This window comes from Sturnus vulgaris, chromosome 2 (assembly GCF_052056855.1).
Source record: "Sturnus vulgaris isolate bStuVul1 chromosome 2, bStuVul1.hap1, whole genome shotgun sequence".
Classification (NCBI taxonomy): domain Eukaryota; kingdom Metazoa; phylum Chordata; class Aves; order Passeriformes; family Sturnidae; genus Sturnus; species Sturnus vulgaris.
Genome location: NC_142244.1, coordinates 30,704,705 through 30,728,999, shown reverse-complemented (window position 1 = coordinate 30,728,999; position 24,295 = coordinate 30,704,705). Strand labels below are relative to the sequence as shown.

At 41.5% G+C, this 24,295-nt stretch overlaps 1 long non-coding RNA gene across 2 annotated transcripts; it reads right to left on the bottom strand.

Moving 5' to 3' along the window:
* Positions 1-27: 27 nt before the first annotated feature.
* On the bottom strand, positions 28-23,319 carry LOC148224695 (uncharacterized). Of its 2 annotated transcripts, XR_015801241.1 has the most exons (5): positions 23,150-23,319; positions 16,526-16,629; positions 15,915-15,979; positions 14,941-15,073; positions 11,891-14,846 (listed from the first exon to the last, which is right to left on the bottom strand). It is a non-coding gene; the product is annotated as an uncharacterized LOC148224695 (long non-coding RNA). The 2 variants fall into 2 exon arrangements; XR_015801242.1 differs by lacking the exons at positions 11,891-14,846; positions 14,941-15,073 and adding an exon at positions 28-4,433.
* Between the last annotated feature and the right edge of the window lie 976 nt (positions 23,320-24,295).

Here is a 24,295-nt window from a genome sequence, read left to right as displayed (position 1 = left end):
CAGTTCTTTACTGATATCTAACAAGGCAAACAGCAGAAACAACAACAGCTATAAAAATTGACAACAAAACAGAACAGTATAGCTCAGTTCCAGTCCCTTTTGGCCAAGGCCCTCTCCCTGTGCTCAGTTCCCGGTGCTGTGGGCAGGGCAGGTCCCGCGCAGCTGAAGGGGCTGGGTGATGGCGGCAGCGGCCCAGGGGTGAGAGGGATGGAGGAGCCACTCCCCCCTCACGGTGTCGGTCGTGGTGCTCGGCACAGTGTCCGGAGGCAGTAGGATGAGGTGGGAAGGCAGCAGAGCGATGTCTGACAGCAGGGAATGTGGCTCCCGGCGTTGGGATGGCGGGGAGGACACTGGGTAGGAGCACCGGCCGTCTTCCTTCGACTCCATGAACGAGCGAGAGAGCGAGAGCGAGCCCAGGCCCCTGTCCCACCTTTCCTTTTCTGGTATCACCCTGTCCCCCAGCCCCCTGCGAGAGAAAACTATTGCTACTAAGGTGTAGGCACAAATACTTAGCATAACAATGGGAAAAATTCCACAGAAAGAAAAGGGAACAATTCAACCCCCAACACTCTCCAGTGATCCATTGGATTATTACGAAAGATGTAATTTTCTACTGTAAATTTTTAATGAAGTGAGTAAAAACTAAAGAAGCAAAAATTGTGTATTTAACTCTATCAAGCACAACTCAGAGGAATGCCAGGCTCAAATTTCTCATTGAAAGTTATCTGACCATAAGGTTTTACAGGGTAGATCCATTCATTTCTGCACAACTGATTGAAGGGAATTTACATTAAGCATTCCTGCAAAATTTACTTGCGATGTTTGGCAAGTTTCTTTTTGCCTAGGCAGGGAAGAAAATACAAATATTTCCAAAAGTAAGAGAAGCAATTCAAATCAATCATTTTATCACCAAAATGAAAGTGCCAGGGAGAATCATAGTACAGCAACAACAAGAAGAAATTCAACTCAGATCCTTGCCTACAAAGGATGCCGGGGACACAGAGGTCCCAAGAGGTCTGCCACAACTCCTGAGACCTTGCAAAAAACAATAAACTGGCCCTTGCTGTGGAAACATTCCAGTTCAGTTGTTTTTGTTTTTTTTAAAAAAATCAGCTACAGTTTTGATCTGCAGAAAAACATTCTTTGCAGTAAGAAATGTCAGGCAGAAGTCAGTCAGGATGTCTTAATACTTCTCCTACAGTGGCAAACTGCATTTTTTTTTATCCATTCAATAACATGAAAAATATTTTGAAATATCGGAGTTTTCTGGCAAATGGGTGCTACAGATCCCAACTGTGTTTATCAAGAGATAGTTTTTTCTCTGCTTGCCATCACAGGGCTCTGGTAGTTCTGTTACAGCCCTTTGCACAACTAGCTCTGTGTGAGAAATGGATATGAATGGCAGTGGAAATCTATTCCAGAGGGACAGTTCTGTTTCCTTCATGGCTATTTTGGTTTATGTTCCAGTTGTCATCCTAATCTGCAATGGCCTAATCAGATGGCAAATACTCTCTGGAGACCTCAGGATGTTTCATGCAGTTTGGGGACAGCATTGAGACAGGATAGGCCAGTGCTACATGACATAGAAGAATATACTTTTTATTAATAGTCCAAGTATTTTTTCCCCTGGTTTTCAAGCAGCTGAGTTCAGTAGGCACAATTCTCCTGTTTCCTCAGTTAGAAGGACAGCAATATTGAAGCACAGGCTTTGGGAGAGGACTGGTCCAAAAATTGCAAGGAAAATAAATGACCAAGAACAATGATTGCAATTTCTAACACAATCAGAGTGAGAAATACTGTTCTGAGGCCTCAAAAGGCTCCCAAGCTCTACAGCCATTAGAATAAGGAACCAGAGTTTCAGTACCATCTTAGACACCACAACACTTCACATATTTTATATTTGCCTGGGAAATGTTTTCCAGATTTCCTCTGTTTCTGGTTCTTGCCAGTGATACAAATACCACAAAAGCAGTCTATCTCAAAAGTGTTCTGGCAAACAATTCAGGTGCTGGCAAAGACTCCAATATGCATTGGCTACATTAAGTTTTTATAATGTGTCAGCTAGACCCCGATAGCTACCATGTGGTGATAACAATTATTCAGTCCAAGCCCTAAATGAGAAGGAGAAAGAGCATGTGTAAAGTGGAAATCCATCTTTGCAACCATGCTCTCATTTCTACACTTGATATATTTCCTGGGAAAGGAGTCAACCCAGAGTCCTGGGCTGTTACCACTGAGAAAGGACCTGCGCTTCCCAGACTTAAATTTACAGGTTCATCACCGCTATTTGTCGCCACCATGTCTTCACCTTTTTATTTTTCCCAGCTTAGTGATGCAGAGGTTGTGGTCAGCCTAATGCACTCACATCTCTCTGTAAAGCAGGTAATGGTCCCAGTGACTGCTGGAGAAAATGGGTTGTGTCAGAGCAAATGAGCCACTGCTGGGATGATGAACATCCCTGAAGTCAAGGTTTGCACGCAAGTGCTGATATTTTGGCTTTGCACGTCAGGCATAATTTAATACTGGGAACCCAGAAGTATCTGACTGGGCTTCAGAGAGAGTCTAACCACTCTGTTCAGCATGTCAAATTAACTACCAAGTAGTGAGCTACCCCGGCTAAATGATCACCTATTGGCCAGGTGCCACACCACAAAGCTCCCCATACAACCGTCTCAAAAAATGGAAACTTGTTATTCTGGAGCTGCCCTGTGAATACCTGTTCTGTCAAGGCTGGAGGGAAATATTTAGGGCAGGCAGACTGAGAAAACAGAGAGGTGTTAGGTGTCAGAATTGATTTAAATGGGCTGCAGCTTTGCACGGGAGCAGTGGAGCTCAGCAGCCAGAAGATGTGAGGTAACCAGGGCGGGGGGCTCAGGGGCAGAAGAAAATGGGCTAGATACAAGATTCAGATGCTTGAGAGGGTCCTTTGGGGCCAAAGAAAGAGTATTGTCTGTTCCCACTTGGCTTCCTAATCTAGTTTGTTTTGTGACTGTGGTGGCTCCGATGAAATTTTCCCAGCCACTCCTTTTAAGTCTGGAGCAGAGAGCACTAGGACCGCAGCGTCTGCTTTCTGCAGAGGCGCACATGTTTGAACTGCAGACTGCTGCTCAGTTTTTGCCGAGCGGGCTCCAGGCTTCCCCAGTCCAGGGTTGTTTCCCAAGAGTCCTAGAGATTTCGGGTTTGGAGATCCCCCCTCCATTACCACTTGCTCAGCAGGAGCTGAAGAAGGCATGCTCTCCTTTGGCTGAGACTTTTTCTGTGGTTTTTTAGGTTTTGTACCAACTCTCTCCGGAGTTGGGGGAGATACGGCTTGCAGTCCCTGCATCTTTCCTGTTACTTTCATCTCTGTCATAGGAACTGAATCTTTTACCATTAATTCTACTCGATCCAGAATGTCCTTTTGAGATCTGGATAACACGCTGCCCATCCTTCTAGCTTCCCCCTGAAGAGAACAAAACGCTTCTACCTTATTCTGGTAGATCTGTTAACCCTCGGGGTCCCTCCTGTCCATAGTGTCCAGCACTACAGGCTCCTGTTTCCTCTCACCAGTGTCTAGGGATCTCCGAGCTCCTTTTCACCCTGGGAATTTTTCCAGCTTCCAGCTGCTTTAGTTATCTTCTTTCTTCAGGGAGGTCCTGGACTCCGAGACTTACAGGTATCTTTTCTTCCTCACACGTGGAGCACCAATGTGTAGCAGTGTTTTTCAGGCATTAGCACTACTAATTAGTGGTTTGTCATCAGTCTCATCTGTTTTTGTTCGGAGCCAAGATTATTAGAAAGGCAGTCGAGCCAGATTCTCGTGTTCGGACTTGGTTGTTTATTATATCTTATCAAAATTTACAGAAAGGATAGCAGCACTTCTAGGTCCTTGCTTAGAAGTAGGAAAAAGCTGAGCCTGTTTCAAGGCCTTTTAAAGCCAAACAGACCAATAAAAGTTTAATACCTATATTATTTATACTTTTAACCCAATAATAGATTCCCATGACCCTTAGAGTGACTTTCAACTGACCAATCCAGAGGTAACTACCTAAGTTCCGTGAAGAAGCAGGAAGAGAAGAAGATGAACAAGAAGAAAGACACCACCCAGAATTCTCCATCTTGTCCCCTAGCTACCACTAGACATAAAGACCTCAAATTTACAACCCATCACCCAATGAAAACACACATATCTAGCCTACTACACATTTATGATTTCTAACTTATTGTTTATGTTTACAAATCTTCTCCAAGGTTTCAGGTCCAGTGTAGTGTTTTCCAGGGGGTCTGTGCCTGAAAGCACAGAAAGCTCAAAAACTCCAGTTTCCTGAGATCCAACATTGTCTGTTCCCACTTGGCTTCCTAATCTTCATCAGCACTCAGAGGTAGCAATTGTCTGCTGGTGAACCAATAGAGGTTTCTTCTTGGGGCCTTTGCAGGCAGAACTGCCAGAAGACCTGGTGAGTGTGAGAGTGACAAATTCAGCCTCCACAAACATTACTGACCAATTACTTGAGTTAGTATTGAAGTTAGCAGTGTTCAGGAGGCCTTTCTGAACAGCTTTTTAGCTGCTGAGCACCTCCGGGTTCTTCATCCTGTGAAAGGCTCCTGTGTCCCTAAAATCCCTGCATTAGGCAGAACAGGAGGACTCTTGAGGCACATCACGTCTCCCTCGTCCTAAAGAAACCTTTGTCATAAATGTCTTTCACTCTTCTTCTGAAACTCTTTCAAAATTGTTCCCACATTTGGCTGTTACCTACTACAAATTGTTTCCCTTCCGCCTTGCAGTGAGCTATTTCTTCCTAGTTTTACGCTAGTTTTCCTCTCTGCTCCATAGCTTGTTGCTTTAAGTTCTGAGCATTTTCAGGCGGCTTTCTGACTCATTCCATCTCACAGTAAAAGATTCTTTCCCATATTTTCTTCCTCTTTTTGAGATCAAATTGCATAAAATACAATAAATTTTCTAAACCCCATTTTATATCAAGGTAGTGTAAACCTAGTTATACACTGTGCTGCATAAAATATTTTCTGCTATATACCACTGCTACATGTTTGCATTTATGTTTTTCATTTGTTTATAATAATAAAGATAAGTTTATCATAATTTATTTTAACTTTCCACATATGTAGATGCTCAACTCCGTGACAATAACTTTGCTGGCCGCAATCTATTGTGCAACAGTCTGATCTGTCACCCCATGAACGGTTGTGCTACTTTTTGTATTTTTTGTTACACCACTCTGTTAGCAGTCCTGATGAGATTGGGACCTCCCTTTTTTGAACATGTCACTCTGCAGGGTCTATGAGTCTGCAGTAAGAGTGCCATAACTTATCAGATCTTCTGCTTTAGAGACACCCAACATTGCAGGCTTAATGTGACATCTCTGGTAGTTTGCTCAAAGACCTTTTCTGAACTTCCATATAACATATGTGTGTATCAGTACTGGTAGGCTACTCAGAAAAGATGCCCACATATGTTTTGCTATCATTCCAGGCTTCCAGAGAATGTAAATAGTCAACAGACTTGATAAGGCCACAGTATTAATCAGACCTTACAGTGGTATATATTATGCAATGGATTTAAATTACACCAGAAGTTTAGAGGTCTCAGACTTTCTATGTATTGCTCTTTCAGCAACTAGAAGTCTACTTCAATAGTAAATTCTGTAGTATTTGGATAGGTACATATGTTTTTAGCTACTGTTTATATGATGAGATTGCTTTCCAGTAAAAGCTTTGTTATTTGCTATAAAATCAAAGGCGTAGCTGACTATTTGATGAGGTGTTCTCTGCACTGTGTCTGTTTTGGAAAAACAGGAACTCCATCCGAAGGGAAGGCCTGAAGAATTCGGGCAACAATATTAACATCTGCTGCTATGCCACAAAAATGCTCTGAAAGGGAAGAATGTTTTAGGGTTTAATATGGAAAGATCAAAATATTGTTGTTTTGATCACATTTGGTTTTTGAAAGTTTTGGATAGGACTACCATATGACAATGCAACTAAAGCAGAAGCAGTAAGAATTCTGCTTGTTTGCAAACAGGTATTTCAGATTGAAGTACCTCGAGGATCCATAAACTGATGTTGGCTACTGAATGTTAAAATTCTTGCTTTTCTAGTTGCTTCTGGAAGTACATGACAATTTTCATGCCTGGCCAAATGGGAATGACATGTGCCCTGGTGTCTGTTCTGTAGATAAGCAATAATGGGAAAAACTCCTTCCTAGTTTCTACCAGTAGAAAAGGAGTTCATACTACTGCTTTTAAAAACATTATTTTCCACCATAACTTCACAGAATCACAGAATATGCTCATTTGGAAGGGACACAAGAGGATCCTCTAGTCCAGCTCCTGGCCTGCATCAAACCACCCCCAAGAATCCCAACATGTGCCTGGGAGTATTGTTCATCATCATGCCCACTTTTGAATTTCATTTAACTATTCACACAGACTCAGATGTTTTTGTGACCACTACGGATTCATTAAGAACTACATGACAAAAAAAAACTCCTTAGGCTAATCTTCAAGTTTGAAGCTGATGTTCAAATTCAGGGATACCCTTTGCTCTTGTTATTATTTCACCTACTCCATGTCTCCTTTCTAAACAGATTTGGTTTCTTCACTCACCTGGAAGTCTGTCTTGCTTACAACCATTTTTGTCATCTGCCACAAACCCTTTGCCAGAAGTTAAACAGAGTTGCTTTTTTACCTGGATAGTTCCACCCATGTGGTCACAGAGCAGTCTAGCAGTGTGCAAATCAAAGCATCCCACCAGATTCGGATTTACCAGCAAATTCTCATATGGTTCATTTGACAGAATGAAATGGAAACATTGGAAGAGATTTCAAAAACAGCTTGTGAATTTTCACATGCCCATGTGAGCCATGTGCAAGTATGAGGTATAAATTATTTTGAAATCAAAAGATAAAGTGCCATAAAATTCAAACACAGTAAGCTTGTGTGCAGACAATCAGCATAGTCTGTGTGTTTGTGAACTTTTTACTGGCTTGCATTAAGAGTCTGGCTATATCTGTGCCTGCAAAATCAAATTATAGAAATGGATGAGAGTAAATCTCTGCCCAGCAACTCTGAGCTCACAGAACAGCAGGTGCAAGTTTCAAGGGCAGGTCAAGGTCACTTTCAAATTGTGGCCCTTCATGTAAGGCGATCAGCCAAAAATAATACTCTTCTTCCTAAGAGCTCCTAACAACACAGGCTCCCTTCAGAAATGGAATCACTTTGCCATCATAGAACTTTTTCTGTTTCATGAATCTGGTGCCTACTGTGGCCCTAATATAACGCCAGGTCCAAGGGCCTTCAACAACTTTGCTCTAGATGAGGAGGAAGTTTAACACACAAGAAAACAATTGCCCAGATATCTTTCCCCATAGTCTACCTGCATGTTTCTTTTCAGTCGTTTAGTGGCTATCACCAGGATAAGCAAGGTGGCCCACAGCTGACACAATGAATTTTCACCTCCCTACTCCACAGCTTTCCAGAGAACATCACATATATATATTTAGTATAGGTCCACCAAAGATCTTTTCTGTACTGATGCTCTATGAGGCACAAATTAAGTCTTTCCAGCCTTTCAACCTGACCATTATCTGCTCAACTCACGCTGGCCTTTCTCCAGAATTTTCAGGCTTTCCCCCTAAAAACTACATCCCCTTAAGACTACTTTTCATGAGCTACATCCAAAGGCCACTTTTCTCCTAAAGAAGGTAGAAATTGTCTGGCAATGTTATCATACTGCATACGCTCTCTCAAGGAAAGCATTCTCACAGCTTCCTCTCCAACTAACCTGAGCAGAGCCTTTGCCTGCCTGCCAGGAGGCTCTCAGTAGGCAAATTCAACAGCTGATTTCAGGGGCATGAGATTTCTGTGTGACCTTGTACAACACAGGAACTTTCCCAGCTTAGCAGTTTCCCCAGAGGTGTAATTCCAAAACACTTCCTGAAACAGTCCCACTACAGCTGCTCTGAGAACACTTCCCAGCCCCCACCACAGATATTCTTGGGACTCACAGTAGCATCACTCCAAACTGTGTCATCATATACACTTTTCTTTTGTTGCTGTGTATATATTTGGATATACTCATTGTTTTCAGCCTAACAAGTTAGCCAGTTTTCTTTGCATCCATCAGAAGCTTTCATACTTATTTATTATGCCATAAATCTTGTACAATTAGCTACCTTAATTAGAAAGACTTTTAATGTTTACTTTGAGACTATCAGTGAAAATACTCAACAGTGTTAGACCAAACCCAGACCTCTGTGGGACCACACTAGAAACACACACACCTTTACTGAAGATTCTCCACTAGTAAATACAGTTTTCAGTCACTTCATTCATTTCTGATTTCTTTAATATGCGGAATAGTGCTTTGGTAGGTTGCTAGCTTTTAATCAGAATTCAAAATACTTCAAAGTCACATTTGGGAGGAATTGAACCCTACCTTAACAGAATTAGCGTTGTCAGCCAGGAACACAATCTTTTCAATGAGCAAAGTGAATTAATTTTAGTAGAATCTTTTTTCTGCGCAACCTCACTGACTAACACTCATTGAATTCCTGTATTTCAACTGTTTTTTGATTGTGTCCCACTGCTATTTTTTCTCAGCATCAATATCACAATAACTGACCAATAACCTCCTTTGTTACACCATTTATCTCTTTAAAATGTCAACAGACTAGCTTCTTAATATTTCATTGGAATCCTTCCAATTCTTCAAAACTTGATAAATTAAATCCAGTATTCAGAAAGCTCGCTGATTCACTTCAAAAAAATCCTGACTGCAAAGTAGTCAGATAATTTAATTTTAAGATATTTAAACTTTCATAGTTACTGTTACACTAAGCTACCATTGGACTGTGCCCCATATACCAGTACACTGCACTAATGCAATAGATTTTTTTTTGGGCTACTTTCCAAGTTTTGTTCTCTAGGAACTGCACAGGCTCTTGGCTTCCTTTCAGAGGAAGATATTGTTTTTAGTTTTTTTATGTCTTCACACCATGGGGCCTGGCATGATTGCTATGACTACTTTGACCAAGATTCTTCTCATGATAATTGGTTTTGTGCACAAATCACAGCTACAAGCCCAAATATTCTCCAAGAAAATTCCACATCCTGAGAGGTAGAACTTTAGCAGCACATCAGGATGTGACCTAGGTCTCATCTTTTGCTAATCTAAGGTAATTCAATTTTAATTTCTATGCTTTATTTTTATTTATGTTTTGCTTACAGTCAGGTGACAGCATGTGGGCTTTTGGCATTAACAAGCACAAATACAGAGTAAGTCAATCTGCGCTGGATAACTTAGATCCATCAGAACAATTTGGCTAACTGAAATTCTTCTTATTTTGCATAAAATCCAGGATGTGTATGTGTATCTTCTGTATTTGCTACTGCATGTGTGCATCCACATGAACTATACATGCCATCAATATAGTACTCCATATTATCATCATGACCAACTCATTTTCTCATTTTCCTTCACCTTTTCCTTTCTTCTTTTCAGTACTAAGACACTCTTCATAAGCCTAGGATACCAATTCTGCACATCAATCTAAAAATAATGATAATTACCTTCCTTTAATTTAAACCACCTATTTTAACCAGGAACGGGGTGTTCACCAGGCACGGCTCTACCTCGTGTGCTCCAGCCCCTCTTGGGCTCTCCAGGCTTCTTCCTTTCCTCCTGCAGTGGTCCGTGCTGTGTGACAGGATTCTGCTGAAGCCATGCAGCATTTCCCGTGCTCCCCAGCTGTGTTATCTACATGTTCTGCTGGCTCAGCTAATCTCTGTCTTTCTCAAGAATGGAAGTCACCTCCTGGGAGAGGACTAGAGGGGGATTCCTCCTCCTCCTCCTCCTCCTCCTCCTCCTCTTCCTCAGGGGAGATGCCAAACTGAGCAACATGTGGAGCCAGTTGGTGAGAGTTCATGAACAAACTGTGGCACATAAAAAGGGATCTCTCTAGAAAATGTCCTTCTTTTGACATATCCAAGTCTATAAACACACAAAATTACTATTAAAATGCAAAATCCAGACCTATTTCATTCCCTGACCACTACAGTCTTGTAGCGAGCTGAGAAGGAGAAGGGAGTTTTCCCTGTATTCATTTCTGATTTCAGAACTTGTGATCTGTTTGTTTTGGAATTATGTGGTACAAAGTGGAAAGAACTGATGTCCCCTTAGTCTAGGAATACACGCCTGACTTACTGGGTCCCTGTGCTAGTATGTTTCATGATCCTTTTCTTCAGTGACTGTGTTTTGGGGATATGTACAGGGTAGTTTTCCAGCATTCCTCATTGACATGCTTTGGGCATCAATGCCAATGCCAGAACAGTCTTTTCAGTAAACACAGACAAAGACCAGCAAAGACTTTGAGATGGAAGACAAAGGATTGGGTGAGAGGGTCTATGTGGCATGCACATCTGGGGTGCTCTGGATATTTCATCAGAGAAAGTGGGAATGGCACCAAATTGGCTTCAACTGATCTGAGTCTCATATTCTCATGATCTTGAAGAATCAAAGAGAAGGGGAAGACACCTGGTATTTTATGTGAAGGTCACAAGCAGCAAGTATATAGGACTCTGTCTCTGGGCCAGCAGAAGGCAGCACCCAGAGATCACACTAATTTTGATACAGCAAACATCATCACTTCTGCTGGTAAAACAAGTCTCCTATGAGGTCATCTAAACATAGGCCTGCTGCCTCACAGCAGACCTCAGGGAGACCTTAAAGGGGCATTAGATCTGACACAATTCTCAGTTACATGTAGCTAACTTATCCAACTATGATAGTTCCCTCAAGGACAGAGAGAGCCAGACACTGGATCAAGGTATTCTCAGGCTGGGATGTCAACACTTTGCTCTGGAAAGGGCAGTCAGGTGTTGTACATAATCCTACACCTGGTGTTGTCTGAAGCCAGGATCTCCATATTTCAGTAACATGTCCATCCTGCCCCTTGACAGCCTAATAAAAAACAAAAGCCACATAAGTGGAAAGTCCCTTAATCCTAAACCCAGTCAAAATCACTGTTCTGGTTTTCCACTGATTCAATACAGCCTCTGCAAACACTATCCATACATCCTAAGTGATACTGGCAGTGATGACTGCTCTTGCCTTTTCTCTCTTGGAGTGCCAGCCTTGGCAGAAGCCATCCTAAAAATCTTACCTTAAATCTGCCTTGTCATTTCTAATAAAATAAAAGGTCTTAGCTATGGTGTCCTGTCTGAAGGCCAGCATACGTAATTGCATACTGGATTCCTGTAATTTCATGCAAAGTCAGCTAGAGCCAAAATCCTTTGTGGTGTGTTCAGGCTTTATGCCACACACTCCTGACACTCAGCTCATAACAAAGTGTATGATCCATCATCACCCAAACACCCACCCCACAACAATCTCTGCCTTCTTTCAGCATCATTCCAAGGTATGTCACATTTCTATGCCTGAATATATTCAGTCCAGAGCTGTAATGTAAGTATTTTCCAAGCTTTATGTCCTGTGTTGTGTGCTGATGTAATTAAAGACCTAACCAAAATGCAACTAGCAGGCATAGACTCACCAAGGCAATTGTGATTCTGAATTTCCCAATATTTTGAAATGAAAGTCTTAACTTTCATGATTTATAATTATTTTTTAGTGTTAGAAACATCCTTTGCAATTTATCTGTTTCTGTGCTCTGGTTCCTTTGATCTACCATTTGTCATGGCCACGGGGAAATGCAGAAGTTTCAAGCTTTTTAAAAAATTTAACAGTTTCCTCTCATACTCCTCACCCAAGTCATATGATTCTACCTAGATGGCAGGTCACTGATGCTTTGCTACATCAAAAACTACAGTGCATGCTTCAGTGTAACAGAGAGGGAAAAGTGCATACAGCCTTGAAGGTAGAACTAATTTATTTGACAGAGAAGTTGTCAAAATTTATATGTTTTGTTCTACAGAAAGTTCTGATATCAACATTTATTTTCGATGCACATCTGGAAGAAAAGTTGAAACAGTAATGTTTTTACTAAAAGCAAATGTGTCCTTTCTCAGAAAAAGTTTAACTTCAGCCTGGTTTGATATAACTGTGGGTCCCTTGGAGCTGCTGTGGTGCCTCATGAGGGTGATACATCATGTTGCTTGGTCGACAAAGTTCCCAGCCAGCATCCTGTGATGTTTTGTGGCCATCTGACTCTCAGAATACATTGCAAAAATTTCATGAAAGAGAAAATTATGATGCATTATGGGAGTATGATGACTATAAATTAAAATGTCCACAAGGCACATAGTAACTCTTACGGACATAAATTAAAGCTGAACTGTCCCTTCATGAAATGTTTTAATTCAGCTTGACAAACCAAAGTATTTCAATTTAGGTTGAGCTAATTCAAAACAAAGCATTTTATTTTTCCCAGTGGGGAGTAAAAATCTTCAGCAAAAGTGCCATAGGGAAATGCAGAGCTCTTGAAGACTACATTTCCGTTCAGAAAGAGATATTCATGAGAAATATCTGCCCCCCTATAATTCATACTCCATATCCATGTTTATAAAAATATATAGACAAATACATTAGCACAAGCAAAAATATACAAAGCAGGATGGTTAAATATAGCTTAATATGCTTAATATACATTTGGTGATATTTAAATTACAGTTAGTTGTATAATATCCAATACAAGTTAGACAGAGGAAGCCACAGAGCATTTATTTCTAATGCCTAGATGGATAACTCTATAAGTTGCATGCCCAGCTCACTAGAAGCTCTTTTTTTTTAGTTTCTTATGGGAGTAAGAGATGAGAGGAATAGGTGACACATTTCATCTCAGCCTTGATGAATTTACAGAACTGGCAGGCCTTCTATTGCTTCATGACAATCCTGTAATACTCTAGCAACTGAGAAACATCTCATTACATCCACACAGTTTTCTGGCTTCCCATTTTAAAAGAGGGAATCTGCTTCACTGAGACAGAACTCTGCTATTGCATTGTGGCAGAAATCTAATGTTTATGTATTGCTGACAGAGGCCTACATACACCTTCTGTATTATCACTGCTCACAGGGAAAGATTTCACTTATTTTGGACACCCTCAGAAAAAAATATTTCACACTTTTTGTCAAAAGGATTTTTGTTTCCCAGAAACCAAAGTTCTGTTTAGTCCCCAGAGAAGAGTCCTATCCCCAGGAACCTGTGCCATCAGAGGTGGAAAGGTGCAAACAGCATCAAATCCAAGCACCTCATAGTTTTTAATGAGGTTTCACCATGGCAAAAAGTATGAAATTACACTCTTGTTATTCTTATTTCAGAAACATGAGTCATTCTAGACGGTTTCAGACACAAAATACTGGCAAAGCAACTTTAGAAATTGCTGGTAAGTATTCTCACAGTGACACAGTTTGTTCCTCACAGCTGTAATGGGGTTTCTGTAAGAAATACAGTGCTAACCTGGCCCATAATTCCAGAGAGCCCACAGCCACATCAGCTTTGCCAGCTGATTCCTGCTCCCAGCAGCAACCAGGAATCCTGTAGGAGAGGATATTTCTTGGATGCAGATGAGCCACCAGGATTGCAGCAGCAAAGGTTCTTCAAGGCTATGCAGACTCCCACAGGGAGAACCATGACCATTGCTCCCCTCTGCTCTCTGATCCCACCTGTCTGTGAGGCCACATGACTGTGTTGTAACAGCTTGTGACTGTGACCTGCTTCTTGATAAAAAACTGGACTGCTCATTTTCCATTCCTCATTTTCCTCATTGAGCTGTAGTGTCTGACTTGCTTCCCTGCCTCAGCCACCTGCCTGGACTTATCCATCCTCGTGACCCTCCCAGTCTCTGCTTTCCAGGATGTGTGCCCACCTCTCCACACTGGAGAGAGCTTTCCATTCTGTCCCACTAGATGCATGTCCTGGCATCTGTATTTTTTCAAGCTGAGTTTTGCTCAAAGGGTTCTGTTCAGGTGATCAAGACTGAATCAGCAGTCTGAATGAGAGTCTGTCCCCTTGTCCCCATCCTTCACCACATCTCCAGCTTGGTCTCCTCTAAAAACTTCACCAGCTGTGAGTCTTTACTTCTCAGAGCCCACTGAAGGGACACACGCTTGTCCCCATTTGCTAAGACTGTGTGTCTGGCATTTCCACTCAAAATTATCACTGTACAATATGAGCTGAATGTAAACAGAATAACAGCTGACAAAGAAGCTGGAAAATATTGCCTGTGGAAGAGGGATAGCAGAATATGTTATACAGTAAAACACTAGGCAAAAACACTCCAGGAGATATGGATAAAGCTTCAGTCAAGCTTTTAAGTATTGCTCTACTATCGGGGCAACGAGGCCCTGTGTACCTTTGTACCAGAGACAGCAGCTTTCAGGGAGAGACAAGTCTGTGCAATGCAGGTTGCCTTTTTTCCATGTCCCAAGCCCTTGCTACATGACAGCCTCACCATCTGTAGCTGTAATTTTGAGCTATAAATAACATGAAACATTTTTTCCTTCCTCTGTGCCCACTATGCCATTCATACCACCGATGTCCTGCAACAGACCCATCCAGTCCTTATCCCATTTACCCTTTTCCTTCCCTATATTTGTGCCAGACTTATTTTGAGCCTATTTATGTGAACCATTAATCATAGCATGGTTAGTCATATAAAAATAAAAAGAATTTCTGGTCTGTGGACGTGACAAGTCATTTCCAGCTACCGAACAACTTGGAAAGAGATTCTTTTTCTTTGGTTGAAAATATTCAGGACACAACAGGGAGGGGTTTTTTATCTGTGTTTTTATAAAAATAACATGTAAACGTGTCAGAGGGGATGAGATGGGAAACAGCCAACTCTTGAGCAGTTGTTAAAAGATGACACTTGTAAACTATGTTGATAACCCTGTGTGGGAGGAATAACAAAACTTAATTAGTCCTGCTACATATTATGAGAAGTCTTATTTTTAGAGTTCTGAAAGAAGCCTGCAGGAACTTACTGTCCTTAACTTCTTGTGCACAAGTACGGTGATTTGACTCCATAGGAAGGTGAGAGGCTTGAGAGGGAAAAAGGTGACCTACAGTTTCCTGTGATTTAGCTTTCTTCAGTCCATACAAAATGCTTTCTGACTTCTAGGAAGGACAAAATCCAGGCTTGTAATTTCTGGGATCTAAACTAAAATGAAGAAGTAAATAGTTCTGACATCTGGAAAAGAATCCCAGCAATGAGGTGTCCCAGATCAGTTTGCTGCTAACCCCTTGAGTAATATAGAGAAAGTCATTGAACCTCTTTGTACTGGAAAATGGCAATAATAGGAGCATTTGGGATGCAGATGGCTTTTCCACCTTGTCCATATTTTTTGCTTTTAACAAATTTTGTGGGTTTTGCATTAAGGTATGCCTAAAATCAGTTAAAACTGCCCACAAAAAGACAGAGATTGTAGATGAATTGGCTGGTAACAACATGCTAGAGTCATTCACCCCAGCATGTGAGTGGCTCAAAACAAAATTCGAAATCAGACGTGTGAGCCCAACTCTTTTCCTGTAAACATTAATACCTTAGTTGCCAAGTTCTTGGCTATTCTAGGTCAGTCCAGCCTCATTCTATTGTGGAAAAGACCCTCCTTCTTTCAGATAAAGAATTTTTCATTAAAAGTAACTCTAGCACTGCAAAAAATAGCAATTTCCAGATAAGTAGCAATTTCCAGATAAGTAGCTATTCCATTCAAGTAGTCTTCCCTATTCCAGACAACATTTTGCAGCTTTCACTTTGGGCCAGTCTCATCTGGTCCCTGGGCTTTTCAACGATGCTTCAGTTGAAGTGCATGGAAAACATACTGTAAACTCTTTGTTGTCAGTGTCATTTGAGTATTGCACTTACCTCAGGCAACCTAAGTCTTGTGGGATGACACTTGTTTCTAATGCAGGACGCAAGGATAAATCAGCAATAACAAAAGTGAACAGTGAAAGACACTGAGAGCCACATAGGACCACTGTTGTGGATGCCTCTTCCACTGGGTGAAAAGTCAGACAGCACAGCTGAACAGAGAAACATGGTGAGAAAATCTTTGTATAGCATCAAAGAAAGACACCTAAAAATAGCCCAAATATTCTTTCTCTACTCGTTTAAATAAATCATCTTTCTAAGGAAACTGACACTTTGCAACCTCACAGCCATATTTATAGGAGGTGGCAATAATTTTCAAGAATGGTCTAAGCTGGGAGGGAAGTAATTGATCTGGAGGGCCAGAACAGATTGGTGATGACTGATTTAAACTGCAACGTGGTTATCTGAGATTAAATAGCAGGGAACTTTATAAAAATGTCAGTTGAAAAAGAGAAAAGGCTTTGAGGAGGTGTGAAGGATTCAGAGAGCTTTAGATGCATCAAGTCAAGGCTTGTGATCGCTTCTGACTTAAGGCTTCTCCAGCATTGTTTGCAGCCCTGACAGATACCAAGAATGTGTCCAGGCTTCCCTCAGTGATGCTTTAGGCCTGCCTCTCTACAGAAGGGGATGCAGTGTTACAACACCATGGAAAAACAGCCTGTGACATTCAAGCATTTGAGGATCTGTTCTTTTCCTACCCAGGGTAAGACTTTGGAGCCGCTGGTGTTGGTGTGGTCCAGATGATTGACAGCCATAGGAAGAGTTGAGCAAATGTCCCAGGTGTAGCCAGCCAGTATCCCTGCTGTATTGACAAGACAAGCAAGAAATTTGTTGTTACCTTCAGGAGGCTCCATCTCATGTCCACCCTGTAGAGATCCACACAGGGCTGGGATCCTAACTCTACAGCAAAACCACTTCAGTGAATCCAATAAAAAGCTGTCCTGTGTGACACATTTCCACTGGGGGTCCTGTTTCTGGAGCTCCAGTGGCTCTGAACGCTTTCCATCATAACAGCTCCCATCTTTCCACTACAGCTTGAAAGATAAATGAAGGAAAACTTGGCCCTACCCAGGGAAAGGGAGCCCACAAGAAGTTTTGAATATAAGTGAAATATAAATGTCAGTGTCCTGTACTGTTACAGGAAGCACTGTACATCTGCCCCCTTTCTGTATTTTAGGGTCCCCCCTAGGCCAGCAGACTGTGTTGTGTTTCAAGAGCTGCCATTCATTGTCAGGCACTCACTGTCCAAGGACATGTACTGAAGAACCCAACAATTCCAATGAGCAAGACAGTTTTCTTGTGTGATGGGAATAATTTATTCAAGTCTATTTCTAAGATAGGGAGGATTCTAGAGACAAATTTAACTTTAGGTGTTAAAAATATTCACCTCTATAAAAAAAATTTATCAGAGTTATATTTTACAGCCTGTAAAGCCATTCCTCCTGGAAATTTTCAACAGTGGTAGTTTTAATCCATGTGCTTTCATGCTCTACACACTGAAGGGAGAAGGAAGTCATCAGAGATCAGGGAATATTGAAACAGGCATAAGAAAATATTTGCACATCTCCTCTTCCTCTTCTTATAGTACTGAGCAAATGCTGCCTCCTAGAGACTCTCAGCCTCTCCCAAATTTCATGGCTATCTCTGAAATTGAAGTGCTGCTGCAGCTGCTACCTCCTGCTTCTTCATTTTCACTTCCAGTTCAGGCTCAGTGAACTGGGATGAACAGGAGGGAATAGCGGCGTTCATCACCACAACCATAAAAACTTTTAAAGAGATACAAGAATGCCATACCTCAGACACTCCATTTCTCCTCTTGCTAACAAGCCTGCCAAACAGAAGGGCCAGGTTGTTTTGTGAAGCAGAATGGAGGGATGCAGCAGGTCATTTGATATCAGTGGCTAAGGTGGCATTTCTGTTTGTATAGCTGGTCCCTCAGAAGACCATTTCCAGGCACACTGCATTTAGGGGTTTCCTGCAATGTCCTGGTGGGAAGACTAGTGGGTAGGCTAGAAGAGCCATCTGCTTAGTTGGACCCTACAGAAGGACAGTGGAGAGTTTCACTTGTGGAAAACAGAAGCAAACTGCTGCAGACTTCTGCTATCAGATAATTATTAATTGTGTTTGGAGTCACAGCCCAAGTTCATGCATAGCAGATGAGTGTCCAGCTGCCGCTTGGACTTTTAAGCACCCGCTGTGTTGGGGGAAGCATAGGCCATGATTAGTGCTAACCATACCATGAAGTGGTTGCAACTGGAATTAAAACACTCATATGCATAGCCACTACTGACATTGCTATGGTTTTTGGGGAAGAGAGTGGAGAAAAGGCCAAATACAGCACAAGAGAATCCCTGACAGACACAAAAGCTCAGGCATTTGTAACTCCTAGCTGGAAAGTTGAGTTGTTGAAAGGAGACTGTGGTTTTTTAAGGAAGCTCACTGGATAAATCTGACAGGGTGATAAAAACAGTTTGTGTTTTTGCTCCATCTCCAGCAGCACCCATGTTATTCCCAGCATGGTCACAACTTAGGTCTTAGCCTCCATCTGCCTGCTTAGGGGAGATAATTTCATTGTTTCAGCTGTCACAGATGCACACAGCATTGCTAAGCTGCAACAGCAGTGTTTCATGGCATCAGTCAAACTCAGCAATATTCCTTTACCTGCACTAATCTAACTCAGCCTCTGCCCTCCCCTCCACATCAAATCCCTTTAAAGACCTATAAAACACCCAGTGACGTTGCCTGAGGCTAACCTCAAAGGCAGTTGGATCAAATTGTTAGAGTATTATTCAACATGTCTAATTTCAGGTGTCTGCAAGGAAACATTTTATGACTCTGGGTTGCTCTGGGTCCAGCTGAAAGTCACAAAAGGAAGTAAATGCTTTTAGGACCTGATCAGCTTCATTGTTTTAGACATTTACATAACCATGAGGTAACTAGCATTGTGTAAAGGGAGGCTGTACATGCGGACACCCAACTCAGAGGAAGATGTCCACATCTGGTCAGCTGCATCCCACCCACTGTGACTAAAGGGAGAGAGTGCATCATACTTGCTCACATTCAAAATTTATACCATCCAAAGCCTTCTGCCAAAACCAGCAAACCTCTTCCTTCACATGAAGAGACAGTTCTCAGTGTTTTGTGGTTCTCATTTACTCCTTGAAACCTGAAGAAATCAGAAACTGCAAGTGCGAGGAAGCCTGGCAGGAGTGCATTAAGGAGCGCAATGTCAAACTTATCGCACAAGACCATTTTCAGTGCATGAAAGCCCAACTTCCATTCACAGCTTCTGGCTGATTGTTCCAGGCCCTTAATTCAGTCACTAGCTAAAACCTTCATGAAAGTTCCATATAACAATGGATAGAATAAGGGAAAAGAAAAAAAAGGCAGGCTTTGCTCAGAAACATGGTTTGAATTGTTCTTACTAAAGCACAGTCAAATGCTTTGCCAAAGCAAGGCAGAATAAACCTACAGCTAGAATTTAAAATATCCCAAGTAACTAAACAGTACTTGACCCAGCAGGATGGCAGCTTGAGGTTACTGGCAGCTCATAGCCCAGAAACTATTTGCATGTAAATATGAAGATAAATAACTTATTTTCATTATAAAGAGCAAAAAGTGATTTTTGTGAAATAGTTGAATTTACTAAAATTCTTTCATTTCATACAGTATGAAGTGATATATGTAGCAACAAAAAATAGTATTTGTAACGCTTTTCTGGTGTGAATTTGCCTAGAAGGTTTCCTGGAAGGGAAAACAAGGAAAATATATCTATATTGAATTTGACAGGCACGGATTTTTCCATGCTCCATGACTCCAATTATTTCACTTGCATTTGAACAGAATGAAAAAGCTGCAGAAGACTTTAAATTGACTAAAAACTCATGTCTTCCAACCGTTTTGTGGAGTGTCTCTAGGCGCTAATGTATCTCAGCTTCACTTCAGTGTTTCACTGGAGGATTTTGATGGTAATATGTAATTGTTTGTTCATTCTGGCTTGTGGCACCAGATCATTGTGGTTCACCCTCCTCTAACAAATAGTGTCTTCTCCACATCCTGATTTTTTGCTGTTGTAGTTTTTACACTACTGGTTGCTAAATATGTGGTATTTGCCATATTTTAAGCCCTGCAGAGAATCATAGAATATCTTGAGTTGGAAGAAACCTGTAAGGGTGAACTCCATAAGTGCAACACCATAGAGAGCATTAATTTATATAACAGACTTGATTCTGTGCCATCTCTCATCTGGAAGTGATGCAATCCCTTTGCAGTGGAACAGACCTGTAAATGACAGGATTGCCTGGGCTGGCTCCCTAGACCATGCACGCCACTCTCTCACATGCACACACACATGGTTTGCACAATGGGAAGAGGAGATAAGCAATCCACATGTGCTGCACACTGGCTATTGATCTGATCATATGGGAGAGAGCATTGCATGGGACAGTACGTTAGAGCTGAGTTTCAGTTTTTAGGATGGTGGTGATGTGACACTGCACTGGATGGAGCCTTATAATCAGGAGAGCAGCACCATAATGCACAAGACACCCCAGACTCAGCCCTGAGAGATAACTGTGCTCTGCTGCTGCTCTGCTCCAACTCAGCGATGCAGTGCTGGCATGGACCTTGCTGACTGTGCCAGGTTTGTGGCTGAGGTGCTGAGCACAGAATTCCAGGGCTACCACGCCCTCCTTCAGCTCCAGACAGGGGGAACTTCATGCACCACTGAGCGAGCCACTCGCTCTGGCTTTTAGCTTAGGGTCTACAAAATTAAAAGTCTCTCCACTGTGTTGACAGCTGCAATCGTTTTGGTTGTGACTACCCTCTGGCATCACACTGCTTTTCTGACTATTCTGACTAGAGGACACTAAACAAAAGTCAGCTGAGTGCTTCAGACTACAAACAGCTTTGTGAAACCAGAGTGTCCCTGACACACAGCCCTGGGTAACTGCCATCATTCGTTCTCAAAAGCCAGCTTCAAACAGCACCATCTATGTTTGATATGCCCTTTCCAAACATCAGGATTTATTCTTGGGAGCACACAATACCCTGGGTCTGTATTAAAGAACTCATTGTTCAAGTTCACAGGACTGAATAAATATGTCCCAATCTTCAGCTAGCCATTTTAAAGGAAATATTGTCAATTATATAGACAAAACTAGGAAAAAACTTCCTCACACTTCATCTGCCTATGTTAACAAACTACACCTGCACTTAACTGGAGAAAGGGCACCATCCAGCCTGGCTGTTTTGGGAGTTCCTGGAAAGGACATGTGTCCTGGAACTTCTGCTTAACACTTGGCAGTGCACACCATTGCTCCAAGTGCTCCTCTGTGTGGGGACAAGTGGCACAGCCACCCCTTCCCCACCTGCATGGATCCATGTGGAGCTTCCTGCTGAAGCTCTTTCCCCATCTTGTCCCTCCATAGGAAGCCAATGTGGGAAGTGCTGATGTGCTGCAGTCCAACATGCCTGCATTTATTTCCTGAACCACCTCTGGCATTATTCAGCTGGATCCCTGCCTAGTGGAGACAAGTGTATGGACATGAGGGAAAGGGCTGAAAATCAATTGCAGTGAAGTTTTCTGGTGAGAGGAGTGCCACAGGCAAAAAAGGGAAAACACACCAGAGATGTAGGATGCCAAGAGAATAGCACGTTTTGATGAAAGTAAACTAAGCCAGTTTCAGGGTCTCAGCTCTAATTTTTTTGAAATTCTGTAACACCATTGAAAAGGGCATACTGTGAGAATTGCAGTCTGCTACTGTATCTCTGCAGCACTGTCTGCCTCCAAGATCAAGTGGGCAAAAGCAGCTCACGCTCCAGACAGCAAGGTACTAGCTCTGTAGAAGATGAGAATGAATCCACATTCACATAGTGACCTTCAAAATAAAACTGTTTTCTTTAGCTTGTATTGATGGATGGAAGGAAGGAAGGAAGGAAGGAAGGAAGGAAGGAAGGAAGGAAGGAAGGAAGGAAGGAAGGGGCATGGGATGAGAAAAAAGACGTGAACACTGGAGACTAGTGATGTAGGAAAACTGAACAGAAAAAGGGTGAAAGATTAATAAATTATAATTAAAATATAAGGAGAAAAACCTGTAAGCATGGTTACAGAAGTATAGGCACCTTATTGCTTTGTGCAGAGTTCTGGATAAATGGGTAAATCTGATTAAAAGCCTAGGGAGAGAGATAACCCCCTCCAGAAGGAAAAAAAAATGAAGAAGTTTTTCCGCTCATTGGCAATGTTATGCTGATTCTACTTTTCCTCAACTATTCCAAGAACTTGCTTTATGGTCATTGTTTCTATTAATTTGTGTTTGTTCCTTTGCATTGAAATCCAGGAGAATGACTTCACCATAGAGATGAGGGGAAAACTCTGGGCCACCTGGAAATTTTGCTTTCTCTAGTGGAGAAGGTTTAAATAGTGAGAGAAGCTTTACAGCACAACACAGGCAGAGAAACAAGACACTCCATCTTGGGGAGATGACATTTGCCAGGTTGTAGGCTTGTTATTGATGTCCTATCAGATACAACCACACTGGATTATCCTGGCAGGAATGGTAACATGCAGCACAGAAGGTGCAAACAGTTATTTTAACTCACTGCAGGAACACATGCACTCACACACTACACATTTTGAGGATGTTATCCTGTGGAAGGGACACCTATCAGCTAAAGACAGGCATAAAGCATTTGGAGCCTTCTTAACACATGCCTGCCCCAGTCATTTTTATACACAAACAAGCTACATCATGAAAACAAAGGTCTGAAGCTCAGATGAGTATTTATTGGCCACACACCTAATTTATATGCTGGTTTTGCTGCTGAAGCACTGACTCATGAAAAGAAAAGAAGGAATAAAAGTCAAGAACTTTTGAACTGAAGGGTTAGAAAAGTAAAGACTTATGAAATCACAGTAGCTATGAGTAAATGTCTTGTCTGAATGCTAATTCTTGCCACCAAAATGGTATATAGAACATCACCTGTAGCAACAAGTTAAAACATGCATGCTTTAAACTTACAAACAAAACCCCTCCAAAACCACCCTGAATATACAGTGCTGAAATACTTGGGTATGTATTCCCAAGGAATAGTTTTTATCAGACAGTAGCTGCATTACATTTTCCTCAAATAAATAAATAAATAAATAAACCACACGTCTTTCTATTGCTTCATGAAAACAAAGTTACATAAAAGCCAGTTATTTGCAGCATAACCTTCCTGAAGAAGCCTCAGCTGACGTCAGGAAGCTGTCACCCGAATCTAATACTTTCCACACTGTGCCAAGTCATTTTCATGCAGGGTGTGATGCAGAACAGAAATACCTTTGCCATCCGTCACTGCTGAAAATCACTGGAGCTGGATCCATCTGCCTGTGTTTACCAGGCAACCAGAGTCGCGTTGCTAATGCAAAGATCGCCCCATGTGAACCCATCAATCAGCAGGCTGGCAGTTTCAGCCCTCTACCAATATCTGAAATAAATTCAAGGCAACAGTTTTTAACCCCTCACTGCTTCTAAAGGGCTGGCTACATCTCTCCTTCATAGATCAATTTTCAAAGCCACATCCAAAGTGACGTTCTGTGTGGAACTCAATACCATGTGTATGAGATACACCTGTGACCTGCCCACTCAAAACTGCAATTTACCTACTGAATACAGCTCAAGATAGGCAGTGTAGCTTAACGAGCTGTAACTGCTGGATTTAAATGCCAAGAAAACTCCTACAGTATATGTTCTAACCTGATCACCAGCTATACTAAGAATACAGTTTAAAAAATTAAACTGAAAACACGATGTTACATTTAATGAAAAGTAGCTTTCAATTTTATATAAGGACTAAGTGTTTTCACCGCTGGGCATTAGTTCATAATAACAGCTTAAATTTCCCAACTAGCTGATGTGAAAAATATATATTGAAACTGCAGGAGTTAATTTAGACTGGGGGCAGTCTACCTCCACTAGGTGGGCCCCAGCCTGAATGCCGACTTTATAAAATTTTAGCCCTATTAAAATGTCCAGTATCATTCAGTTAAACAGTTGAGATGACCTATATTATAGCTAGAGCTAATAAAAGCTGGTCTTTTAAGAAGTTAAAACCTGTTCCCAGTCAATTTGTAGGAGAACAGTTAACTATGAAATAATGCATAGCTTTTCCCTATGTATCCTAGATTATTTCAGTACTTACTTTTTAATTTATCTGTTTTTTGGTAAAGCTGTTTTAAAGAATTTGCTCTTAGGACTTACAATAAAAATGGAGAAATCAATTGAAAGTCACCTTATTTCAAGAAAAACAACACTGTCTTTAGGTGGTGGCAATTTTGTGAAAATTTCTGAGAAAGAAGTGCTTTACAGCATGGTTTTTGTAGTGTCTGCCACTCATGCTCAAGACCAATAGCTTACATCAATTCTTATCTGTATCATTCCTCTAAAGCATTGCAATGGGAAGTGATTTTGGCTTCTTAGCTGTTT